The sequence below is a fragment of the Triturus cristatus genome, chromosome 9 (assembly GCF_964204655.1).
Source record: "Triturus cristatus chromosome 9, aTriCri1.1, whole genome shotgun sequence".
In the NCBI taxonomy this organism is placed as follows: Eukaryota; Metazoa; Chordata; class Amphibia; order Caudata; family Salamandridae; genus Triturus; species Triturus cristatus.
In genome coordinates, this window is record NC_140592.1 from 279,512,872 (window position 1) to 279,522,482 (window position 9,611).

Here is a 9,611-nt window from a genome sequence, read left to right on the forward strand (position 1 = left end):
AGTTCGGTTCCGATAAGACGGCCCTCTCTCAGCAAGAGGAATCAGGAGTGATCAGGTCTGCGGTGGGCCGCCAGAGTAGCATGTAGAGCGTCCAAGGGAAAATAAAGCCACCAAGGGCTCTCCAGGGGCAGGGCAGACAAAGGGAGAGAAAGTGAAAGTGAAAGGACGGGGACCTCCATCCGACAGTTCACACCTCGCCTGGCCACTGTTGTTCAACTAGAGGTCGGGCATCCTGCCAACTCCAGCCCCTGGCATCCCTCGGAGATAGGCCGCAATCTTCCGCCATGCATAACTCCGGTTCCCGGTGGGCGATCCGACCTCGGGTAGCATCAATCGCCTCCCTGACAAGTCATCTACACGATGCCATGCATGCAGACAGGATTAGAGACAGGATAGTCGACGGAGGGCGCGAGGGTCTCGGGAGCTCAGAGCTCACGCGGCCATCTTGGTCAAGCGCTAGGCTCCTCCTCCACGCAAACATCTTTAAATTCAGTCAGTCGATGTCTTCCAAGGGATTCAAGACATCAGAACGGTTACGCACCGGGATCGAAAATCTGAGCTCCCTGGTCCTCATGAGGTTACCTCCTATGTGCATGTGACCTCGGAGATTGGGGGAATTAGGTGGTTGATAAAAATAACCAAGTGGAAGTACATTTATCTCGTTAAAGTTGATGTACCCATTGTTTCCCCTCTCTAAGATGTTGTGCACCAAATAGGGGGAGCTAAAGATTAAAACTACACAATCACCGCAAAGTTATTTAACTGAGGAGCCCACCCACCCTATTCACCATGCCATTTTAAATTCTGAGAAAAAGGAGTTTATGATGCCGGTCTTTCAGCTTAGATAGTGTAGTGACTTGTTCCTTAAAGTCGACCAATGTTCAAAGACATTATGGGGTAAGGAAGGGACATTAGCCATAAACAACAGTGTACGGGGTTGCTTCAGGGGGCAGATTTAAATAACCTGGGGAATTAGGAGACTTGTCTAGTTGTTCGAGACAGATTGTCCCTCTCTCTAGCTCCTCGTTTCTGCCCTGTATACTAGCCTCTGAAGCTCCTCTCTTGAAGCTAGCTATGCTATTAGTTGCTATCGCGGAGAGTGCTACACCAGGGGAAATCTGATCAGTGCGAATGGGGATGCTTGTTACCCTAGGTGTAATTTTATCAGAACCAATATTGCCTTGTGCCTGTCTATTTACAGTGGTGCTAACAGGGTGGCCGGCCCTCACATCCGTCCTCATAATATTTGGCAGGTCTATATTATGGTTGGGAGTAATTGCCGGGATAGCTGGGGAATTACGGCTAATCAATTCCTCCACTTTGCTCAATCTGGTTTCAATAATACACATTTGTTGTAAAATAGGTTCCAGCAAAGTTGACATCAGGGTTTCAAGTCTGCCCCAGAAATTCCCCTCATGTACATTATCAGCAAGCTTCTCAGGCACAATGTGAGGAGAAAAGTTAGTAGGACCCTCACTAGGTGCATTTACAGTTATAGCAGGTTTTGCTTTCTTCCCATTTGCTCTTTGTGCAGGTTTAGTCTGTTTTTGTATCCCTCTACTCTTTCATTGATTTGGAGGGGGTTGGGTGGTACGATCCAACCCAAGTTTGACTTGCTGCCCTCTAGTAGGGGCTTTAGGCCTGATGGGACTAGGTTCTGTATCAGAGGATAGAAAAGAGACAATCTCTGTCACTGAGTCTAAGACCCGATGTAGTGAGGGGCTTATCCGAGGTGGAGTTACTTTGTGATTGATCGCCGTGGGGGTTTCAATGAGTGCAGGAGTCAAAGAAAGTCTGTTCTGGGAGGGTAATGGCTCGAGAGATAGCCTAATCTCATTAATGAGGGCCAATTCTACCCTCAATAAGAAGGCATCTAACGTCCCTACGACACCCTTGCCTGTACTAAAAGAGCATCTACTCATAGTAGCAGTATGTAATCAGAACAATATAATATTAACCAAAAGATGACAATCTAAAACACAGAACACAGTTATGCCCCTTGGCCCAGGCTTGCCCGGGCATGCCCGCGCGTGTCCCGCGGTGTGGGAGTCCTGTCCCTTTTTTGTGCGCCTCCCGGCACTGACTGATGGCGTGCGCGCCGCTTGGGGTGCTAGGAGTTGTGGTTTCTGGCCTCTGTTCTCCTCTCTCAAGACCAGCAAGATCAGCGCGTCTCCCCCGATGACTCTGGCGGCGGTGGTCGCAATAAACGAACTGGTGGCACCCTTAGGTAAGTATATAATACTCAGATATCCACTTCTTAATAAACAATAATTTTCAATAAAGTTTGTTGAAAAAAGAGCACCAAAGCAATAGCACTGTCCTTCAATCCTCTGTGACTCAGACTGTGCTTCAAAATTCTTTCACTAAATGCACCTCGTGCTAGCAGGTCAAAGAAAGCAAAAGTTTCCAAGTTCACAAAAAATAAAACTCATGTTACGATGCTCGTCTTTGTTGAAACACCGCACAGCGATAATGAAGGAGCGATCTCAGAGAAATCGGCTTCTTTGTAGGGAATGCAGCGCGTCCTCGCGCCGCGGGAATTGAGCTGCTTTTGTGAAGTATCCAGGAGAGAGAACCAAAGAAGGAATCTGCCTCACTCTCCCGATTTCGGATTTCCAACAGAAAGGTAAATGCGTGATCGAGGTGTTTGTAAGGCAGAGCAGGCAGGGCCAAAGAACATCGAGGTGGAGAGGCGATAGCAAAGAGCCTTACTCCCGATGGCGTAAGAAGGTTGTCCCAAAATGCTGACATGTTCCGAATCCAGGAAAGGAGGTTTGCACAGCAATCCTGGGGAGTCCAGAAGTCTGCGGCCGGGCACCGCAAGGAGTGTGCTGGCTGGTCCGCGCGTCCTCCAGGACTGGGGCGTGGCTGGCTGAAAGTCAATAACGTGTAGTGAGTACCTCGTGGGATTGGAGAGTAAGGTACCTGTCAATCGAGGACAGCCCGGGGGAAGGACCCGAGATCTCACACTAGACTGACATTAGGCTGGCATGCTGATGACTCCGTGTCTCCTCAGCCCTTTAAACATAATGCACCTATAGAGGGAAACAGTCTCTAGAGATCGTTATGGGACCCGCTTTTAAGACAAGAATCGATGCAGTGGAACGCACCGTCTATCACAAGCAGCACCGGGATCACACGGAGCCTTCTTTGTGCAGCAGGGCAGCCCCGCCCTTTCCCACCAGCAAGCTGCCTCCAGCACGCGGCTCCAGCCACAAGGGGGGCCGATATATGCAGGTATGCGCCGGGGAAAGAAGCAACAGTGCCGTCACTGCCGCGGTCCCAAAGAGCCCAGCCGGCTTGCGAGGGCCAACAGACCCGGTGAAGCCCCTGTCTAAAAGCAGGAACCACGGAATACACGGAAAGTCATCCCAGCAGGGAAGCATCTCCAGCAGCCTCTCATGGCTCACAGGTCAGCGGGCTCCATTACCGTGGGGCGGGGCAAATTCAGACTCCAGCATCAACACCTGCTCCTGCCTAAGACCCTGCTCTGCTGGACATTGATGAGGATGAAGAACATGCAGCACCACAGATGAAGGAAAGTGATGTCTGGCGATACTTCAGTATACCATTATGCAAAAAGAATGTTTCTGCTAAAATTGTCAAATACAACGTCTGTGGTAAAGAACTTTCTCAAGTTAGAGCAAAAAAGTACAGTCAAGGCACCTCTTCCATATGGAAGCATATTAAGACAATCCATGAGAAAACATACAACAGGATTAGCGTGAGACGGAAGCTGCTTCCCATCCTTCTGTTTCATCTGAGACTGTTGCTGCACCATCCACCTCAACAACCATAATCGTGGCAGCTCTGGCCCCAATTTGGTGCACATGGCAACCCATTGTTTGTGGTGCCACATGTCTGTTGGACTAAATATGTCAGTTGCTGAGTATTTACAGACTGTTAATACTCATCTGTGCACATTTGAGGCCTCTATTTTTGAACTTCATGTTATGTCCGTTGATATGGAACTGGTTTTGAAATGGTTCAGTACCAAGTTTTTTTTTAGGGGCATTAATCCTTTAAAAAAGAAAAAAGGTTAGTTTTTTAACTTAATCAAATAATCAAAAAAGAGCTGAGTTTTTTGTTTCATTTATTTATTGTATATATGGGTGCCAATTACGATAAGGTAAAAAATTTCTCAGTACGACTCGTATCCGGTCTTTTTACGGTACGAATCGTACAAGTGCCGTACAAACTGCCAATTACGATTCGCATGGGAAAAAGACCATACGAATCGCATTGGGAATCATTCCCCACACGTCCTCGGGTCGGAAAAAGTGTCCGACACGTCCTCGGACGAATCACCGTACAAATGTGAAAAGTGAAGTCCGACCGCGGAATCACGATCCATCCCGTGTGTCAGAAGTTACAACTGTATGGAAAAAACACCGTCCGCACCGAACACCCATAGCAACCATGGAGACATGTGCCCGCATACGCGCCGGCCCCCCCAGCCCCCGTACGTACGCGCCGACCCCCCCAGCCCCCGTACGTACGCGCCGACCCCCCCAGCCCCCGTATGTACGTGCCGAACCCCCCGTGTATGTACACCCCTGTACGTGTCGTACCCCCACCCATGTATGTACACCCGTGTACGTGTCGTACCCCCGTGTATTTACACCCCTGTACGTGTCGTACCCCCACCCGTGTATGTACACCCGTGTACGTGTCGTACCCCCCGTGTATGTACACCCCTGTACGTGTCGTACCCCCCGTGTATGTACACCCCTGTACGTGTCGTACCCCCACCCATGTATGTACACCCGTGTACGTGTCGCACCCCCATGTATGTACACCCCTGTACATGTCATACCCCCGTGTATGTACACCCCTGTACGTGTCGCACCCCCACCCGTGTATGTACACCCCTGTACGTGTCATACCCCCCGTGTATGTACACCCCTGTACGTGTCATACCCCCACCCGTGTATGTGCACCCGTGTACATTAGAGTCGTACCCCCACCCGTGTATGTACACCCCTGTACGTGTCATACCCCTCCGTGTATGTACACCCCTGTACGTGTCATACCCCCCCTGTATGTACACCCCTGTATGTGTCGTACCCCCATGTATGTACACCCCTGTACGTGTCGTACCCCCATGTATGTACACCCCTGTACGTGTCTTACCCCCACCCGTGTGTGTACACCCGTGTACGTGTCGTACCCCCGTGTATGTACACCCCTTTACGTGTCGTACCCCCCGTGTATGTACACCCCTGTATGTGTCGTACCCCCACCCGTGTATGTACACCCGTGTACGTGTCGCACCCCCGTGTATGTACACCCCTGTACGTGTCGTACCCCCGTGTATGTACACCCCTGTACGTGTCGTACCCCCACCCGTGTATGTACACCCGTGTACGTGTCGTACCCCCGTGTATGTACACCCCTGTACGTGTCGTACCCCCACCCGTGTATGTACACCCGTGTACGTGTCGTACCCCCGTGTATGTACACCCCTGTACGTGTCATACGCCCGTGTATGTACACCCCTGTACGTGTCGTACCCCCGTGTATGTACACCCCTGTACGTGTCGCACCCCCACTCGTGTATGTACACCCCTGTACGTGTTGTACCCCCGTGTATGTACACCCCTGTACGTGTCGTACCCCCACCTGTGTATGTGCACCCATGTACATGTCATACCCCCGTGTATGTACACCCCTGTACGTGTCGTACCCCTCCGTGTATGTACACCCCTGTACGTGTCGTACCCCCCCTGTATGTACACCCGTGTACATTAGAGTCGTACCCCACCCGTGTATGTACACCCGTGTACATTAGAGTCGTATCCCCACCCGTGTATGTACACCCGTGTACGTCAGAGTCGTACCCCCACCACAACCTCCTAAGTACGGAGCGCACCCCAGGCCCCAACATCACAACCGCATGTATGAGTCGTACCAAGCCAAACACAAGGACAGCACTGTACAACAAAATGGCCCATGTACACCCTGTACACACGCTAAAAACGCACGTACACAACCAGGACAAACCAAAACAACACAAGAATACACCATCCGAATGGCACAAAGCCACTAAACATGTCCAACAACCACTAAAACAACACATTCACTGACCTGCAACTGCCAAAAACAAACAGAGGCCCAAAACACCACCACTCCTTATAACACACCCACCCAAACTTCAAACACAGCCACACCCACCAATGGACCAATAAAAAGGGCCCACACACACAAACCATGAGCCTTTGCAACAGACTCACTGCTGCCAGACCCCAGAGACAACCCACAGCACCAAACTAGAAGCTTTACCACACCTTACACTTGCACACCTTCACACAACCACCTTCACAAACACCCCCTCATCACATTCACACACACACCTGCACAACCACACCCACACACCCACAACCATCCACACACCCCCCCATCCACACCCACACCCCTCACCATGCCCACTAACAAGAATCCAAAGTTCAGTAACCGAGAGTTGGAGGTCCTTGTCGATGAAATTCTCAGAGTCGAGCCTCACCTCTTTGGAACATTGGTCAGACAGACCAGCATTTCAGCAAAAACAGCCATGTGGCAGACCATCGTCGATGCTGTGAATGCTGTTGCGGACACCAGAAGGAACAAGCAGGAATGCCAAGCCAGGTGGTACGATCTGCGGAGGAGGGTCCGAGCCAAGATGACGGATGAACACAACCAGGCCAACGTCACTGGAGGAGGGCCGTCCCGCAGACCCGTACACTACCATCCCTGGGAGGAGAGGGTGATGGCCATACTGCCGGTGGAGGCAGTCGAAGGATTAGGAGGACTCCGAGACCCGGGTGAGTACACAAACAACGCACCTCACATGGGGGGAACGTCATCCACAACCAAACTCACAAACAGGCACGCTACCACCCCAAGCTATCGCATGACTCAACCACACTCCATGAACACGCACATGCCACTGGTGCCACCATGCCCCATGCACCCAGCTGGACAATGTCAAGTCACAGGCCACAGAAGACACCAACACATGACACGTTAACCCGGATGGCGGGAGGGTGGGCCCAAAAAATCACATAGTGCAACTCAGAAGCAGACAACAATGCTCTCTGCCCATATGGCCTAGGTCACAGCCAGACAAACAGTGTGTCCCCACACAGGAAAGACTCACCAGCAAATGGCGGACGCCTTGCATTAACACATGGGGGTGAAGGCACTGTTTTGCACATGACAGCAGCTAATGAACAGCCAACACTGTGAAAGAGTGGCAGCACACACCACCACAGCAGCAGCGCAGACACACACACTACACCCAATGGGTGCCTGGAGATCAGAAACAAACTCACATCAACAAGCCAAGGGCCATTCAAAGATCTGCTAACAGTGTGTGCCCAGGAAGCTGGGCTGAGGTGACAGAGGGTGACACACAGAGGGAGGGAGAGGGAGACAGAGAGGGAGGGAGAGGGGGACAGAGAGGGAGGGAGACACAGGAAGACGGACAGAGGGAGGAGGCTGACACACAGAGGGAGGGAGAGGGGGACAGAGAGGGAGGGAGAGGGGGACAGAGAGGGAGGGAGACACAGGAAGACGGACAGAGGGAGGAGGCTGACACACAGAGGGAGGGAGAGGGGGACAGAGAGGGAGGGAGAGGGGGACAGAGAGGGAGGGAGACACAGGAAGACAGACAGAGGGAGGAGGCTGACACACAGAGGGAGGGAGAGGGGGACAGAGAGGGAGGGAGAGGGGGACAGAGAGGGAGGGAGACACAGGGAGACGGACAGAGGGAGGAGGCTGACACACAGAGGGAGGGAGAGGGGGACAGAGAGGGAGGGATAGGGGGACAGAGAGGGAGGGAGACACAGGAAGACGGACAGAGGGAGGAGGCTGACACACAGAGGGAGGGAGAGGGGGACAGAGAGGGAGGGAGACACAGGGAGAGCAAATCAGCCATGTGGTGTGTGGGAATGTCTGCTCGTCAGCAGGTGGACTACGTGCATGTAGACAAGGGTGGCCAGTGCCAGCACCCCCCCTCTCCTCCATGGCAAAACACAGGGCCATGTCACAACCTGTGCACGAGCACAACGACAGCTACCTGCATCATATAAGTGTGTGGAACAACTTTATGTGCCCACGTACAGTGCAACACGGAAGGCGCCAATGCATGGCTCGCCACACCTGCCCACTCCACTGCTGACTGCAGTCACACTTGACGCAGCAAGTAAGACTGTGCCACACATAGTTAAAGGTGCCAAAGCTGTGCCCAGGGGACAAACCCATGCACAAGTGCACTGTGAGGGGAATGCAAGACAGATCCAAATTCCCAGAGGAAATGTTCCAATTTTGAAACTGATGAAACATGGATGTTGCATGGACCAAAATTAACATTGTCTCTCTCACACACAGGTCAACCTCGTGGTTCACCCCCCAACACTGGGGGGGAAGACTCACAGGACCCGGCTCTGCGGGAGGCCGATCCCACCGGCAGCGACGACTCTCACCACTCTGTGGACGACCCCGACCAACCTGGCCCCTCTGGTGTCCAACGACCTGCAGCACCTGCGTCAGGTACAACGGGGCCAACCACCACCCCCACTCCTGCCACATCCCAGGAGACACCCAGGATCCCTGCCCCACCACCACAAAGCAGCCAGGCTGGCCAACAGGGACACGGTGTCTCGGGCACCCAGGAGGAGGCAGGCGACAACGCCAATGCCACCCCTCAGGGGTCCCGGAGACCCGATGTGCCCACAAGGGCAGGCCAGGTGCAAGTGGGCAGGGGTGGTGGGAGTGGAGGACGGCGGAGGCGCCAGCCTGACCAGTTGGCTGGGGAACCGGTATATTCCCATGTCCGAAACATCCTGGACACATACCGGCAGGACACCACGGGCATGGCCCAGGTTGTGTCCACCCTCAATGAGATGAAGGGGACCCTCGATGAGATCAAGACCCAGCAGGCCCAGCAACATGCGGAGCAACATGCCTGTCTACTGCAACACCAACGGAGGATGGAGGACAGACAGGCTGAGCTCGTGACGGTGTTCACGGGAAATCACAGCACACTCCGTCGGATGGCCGACAACATGGGCAACCCTCCCTGTGCCAGAAGGCGTAGAAGATCACCACCCACAGGGAGGGATCAGGAGGAGGAGGAGGAAACATCCGATGGAGCATCCCAAACATCGTCACGGCCTGCTTCTGAGGGTCCCCGCAGGAGGGCGGTTCGTCCACGGAAAAGACCGTGAGGGTCGGCGCTACAGCACCATCTCCCAGGACACCTGGCCTGGCACCTGGCCCACTGGAGCAACAGCAGCACAGCATCAAAAGACATTCTCTGCCACATGGCCTTGCTGGTCACTGTCTGACCAATGTTGACAAAGACTGTGGCATGGACTCTGAGGATTTCAAATGGCAAGGACACCAACTCCCCTACTGAACTTTGGATTCCAAACACCCGGAAAGCCCTTCATGTCATACCCCTCCCCCCCCACTAAAATAAAAAGTCACACCATGAAGAGAAGATGCCTGCTGGTTGCATTATTACCTTACATGTGTCTTGTAAAGTCTAAACATGCCTGAGTTCTCTTTTGACTTCAACCATCCACACCCTGGGGCCTGAGTCTGGCACAGGACACACGGGTCACAGTGTA